At 42.8% G+C, this 3241-nt stretch overlaps 1 long non-coding RNA gene across 1 annotated transcript in view; it reads right to left on the reverse strand.

Annotated features, from left to right (window-relative positions):
* The window catches only part of LOC146175605 (uncharacterized), an 85355-nt gene that overhangs the window by 13956 nt on the left and 68158 nt on the right, over positions 1 to 3241 (reverse strand). The window lies entirely within an intron of this gene.

Genomic DNA, 3241 nt, shown 5'->3' on the forward strand with positions numbered 1-3241 from the left:
GGGGCCTCTTGCCCTTCATACAGGTTCCTGAGGAGACAGATGAGGTGAACTGGAACTCATCTAAGCAGTGAAACGCTTTCGCATAATCAATAAAGCAGAAGTAGATGAGTTTCTGGAACTATCTTGCTTATTCCATGATCCAGCGAAGGTTGGTAATCTGGTCTCTAGTTCCTCTGCCATTGCGAAACACAGCTTGCACGTCCGGAAGCTCGCGATCGACATACTGCTGCAGCCTACCTTGGAGGATTTTCAACATCACTTTGCTAGCATGCGAAATAAGCACGATCGTGCGGTAGTTGGAACAATCTTTGGCACTGCCTTTCTTTGGAATAGTGATGTAAACTGACCACTTCCAATCCTGTGGCCACTGCAGGGTTGTCCAAATTTGCTGACATAATGTATACAGAACGTGAACAGCATCGTCATGGTTGAGGTTTTGAAGCAACTCAGCTGGAATGCCATCATTTCCGCTAGCTTTGTTCTTAGCAAGGCTGGCTAAGGCCCATTCAACTTCACTCTTCAGGATGCCCGGCTCGAGATCAGTAATCCCAACCGTCTTATGTTGGATTTGCACATTCGTGTCCTTCCTGTACAGTTTTTCTGTGTATTCCTGCCACCTCTTCTTTATCTCTGAGGCTTCAGTGAGGCCTCTGCCTCGTTTGTCCTTTATCACGCCCAGCTTAGCACAGAAGCTTCCTTTGATATCTTTGATTGTCTTATACAGAGCTCTTGTGTTGCTTAATTGGCTGTTGTCCTCAACTGCTTGGCACTGTATGTTCAGGAAGGCATTCTTATCTCTCCTTGCTATTTTCTGAAAATCCACATTGAGAAACTTGTATCTTTCTCTTTCTCCCATAACTTTTTCCACCCTCCTTTCCTCTGCTATTTGCAAAGCCTCTTCAGATAACCAGTTTGATTCCTTGCATTTCTTTTGCTTCGGAACTACCTTAGTAGCAACTTCTTGTATTATATCACGAACATCAGTCCACATCTCCTCAGGCTCTCTGTCTTCTAGATCTAATTCTTGAAATTGATTCCTAGCATATTCTGATGGAATTTGATCCAGATCATACCTCAAAGGCCTTCTAGTTTTCTGCGTTTTCCTCAATCGAAGCTTAATTTTGGCAACACGAAGCTGATGATTGGTGCCACAATCGGCCAGGCCTTGTTTTTACTGCCTGCACAGCGCTTCTCCATTTCTGCCGGCAAAGACTATAATCGATCTGATTCCTGTACAGACCGTCCGGTGAAGTCCCTGTGTACAGGCGCCTCTTGTGCTGTTGAAAATGTGTATTCGCTATGACCAGGTTGTTTTCTTGACAAAACTCTACTAGCCTCTGCCCAGTTTCACTTGGCTCACCAAGACCGAACTCCTCTGTAATTCGGAATATTTCTTCACTCCCCACCTTAGCATTCCAGTCTCCTATGAGAAAGAGGACGTCTGATGATGGAGTCGGTCTAAAAGGCATTGCAGGTCAGCATAAAATCTCTCAACGTCAGCGTCTTCAGCAGTAGGGGTTGGAGCATAGACTTGGATAACTGTTATGTTGAAAGGGTGACCTTGGATCCGAAGTGAAATCATTCGGTCGTTTTTGGGGTTGTGCTCTAGCACTGCTTTGCCCATTCTTCTATTTACTATGAGAGCGACCCCATTCCTTCTCCTGGATTCGTGCCCAAAATAAAAGACATAATGGTCGCCGGAATTAAATTCTCCCATTCCGGTCCACTCGAGCTCGCTGATACTCAAAATTTCAATGTTCAATCTGTCCATTCCTCGCTTGACGACATCCAGTTTACCTTGCGTCATAGATCTTAGATTCCATGTTGCTATGTGATATATTCCCTAAATGTTACTGAAGTAATTCTTCCTAATGACACATTTAATCGTTCACAGGCAGTCGTAAAAAGGTGCGTACACTTCACCCATATTTTTTCGTAGAAAGGCAACGCAGTTGCTTGATAGAGTGGTTGCGCGCCCCCCTCACAATATATTAAAAAGAAAATAAAAAAAAAACATGATTAAGTTGTTGCGCAAGAATTTTCGTTTATCTGATTCCTGGTGATTTCCGCGTTGAAAGCACTACGATATCACCAACGCCGACTGTTTTTGCGACGCGGCGCTTTCAATGCTGCCGAGTTAATCAGGTTATTAAATTAATACTTTCAAAGGAAGTACATAGGAGACTATTTGTTTAACATCTCTCTTTGAGCAATCTCTCAAGCCGGGCTGAGTTTTGCGCCATCGTACAAAAAAAAGCGAGTGAAGCGCTGTCCTGAGAGCTTCAAGCAATCTTACATTTGGCATTTCAGACGGTCGCCATGGTTTGTGCGATCAACGTTATGATTAAGCAAGGTTTTATGGAAAGGACCCGCGTCACTCTCCTCACGATTATGCAATCCTAATGGATAGTTTCTTTAAAAAAGGATACAAATTACAATAAAATATTACATGACTGCATCCCTGCTGCGATCCTCTGATCACCTTTAAATACGGCAGCTCTTGTTGCAATGGACATCAGAGCGTACGAATGCTTTAGCACCAGGAATTCGTTTATATATTCACCGCTTTTAGTTAGACTTGCCTCCAATATTTCATTTCAACTTTTACCGTGAACTGCTTTAAAGGGATTTTCCCTGCACCCCCATATAAAGTTTATCTTCACAAATACCACAACCACGCTACAATTTCAATGCACGCCGATTTTTAACTTTCCAAGTGAATACTTGTATCACGCATATCGAGTGATCTCAAATATTTCGCAAAACCTGTACCGGAAATAAGATTCGGAAACGTAGTCGTCAGCCATATTTTATATTACGACCATCGAATTTTAAGTTCTTGGAAGGTTCGCGTGATTATGCAGGTCATTATTTTGAAGAAATCTGGGCTGCGCCTGGCGCTTGGTTGCATTATTAAGTGCATCCAGGCATTTTGTGACCTCTATAATGATGTATTATGATTTTGTCTGTCGTTGGGCACAACAATTGAATTTCACTTCGCCTGCAGTATATTGTTATTCTTCGAGCTTAAAATAATGCTCATATCCTGCTAAGTAGTTGCAACAAAGATTTTTCATCGTTTCAGGGAAATGTTTTTTCACATTCCGAAACATCTAGCTAAATAAAGAGAACGAGATGGTGCCTATTTAACTTCCACTCTGCTTTATAAGCCCGTATGAACCCCTCGGTGTGGAAGAGAAGAGCAAGCAACGCGTTTCATTTTGACATGCACACTGCGCGC

This window comes from Amblyomma maculatum, chromosome 10 (assembly GCF_055883805.1).
Source record: "Amblyomma maculatum isolate TAMU_Amacu chromosome 10, ASM5588380v1, whole genome shotgun sequence".
Taxonomy (NCBI): Eukaryota; Metazoa; Arthropoda; class Arachnida; order Ixodida; family Ixodidae; genus Amblyomma; species Amblyomma maculatum.